Source organism: Crocodylus porosus, unplaced genomic scaffold (genome assembly GCF_001723895.1).
Source record: "Crocodylus porosus isolate Cpor-Errol unplaced genomic scaffold, CroPor_comp1, whole genome shotgun sequence".
Taxonomy (NCBI): Eukaryota; Metazoa; Chordata; order Crocodylia; family Crocodylidae; genus Crocodylus; species Crocodylus porosus.
The window spans coordinates 48,570,749-48,571,020 of record NW_017728951.1 but is presented as its reverse complement, the minus strand read 5'-3'; positions in this window follow the sequence as shown (position 1 = coordinate 48,571,020).

Genomic DNA, 272 nt, shown 5'->3' with positions numbered 1-272 from the left:
AGCATTTTAATTACAGCAGCTCTCTATGAACCACTGTAATTAAAATGCCCCGCCCCCCCACCTCCCCATCTCCGAGCATGTGAATAGGCAGCCAGAGGTGCTATCAGGAGAGGACTACCAGCATGTCGGGCAGCTCTACAGTTCATGGAACATCCCTTGTTAGGCTGCTCAACCTTAGGACAGACCCCCAGATTGGTTCTGCTGGAGAATGGGCCCTCTCTGGCTGTCAGCGCGCCTCAAAAATGTAAGGACAGATAGTTCAAAGCCAACAG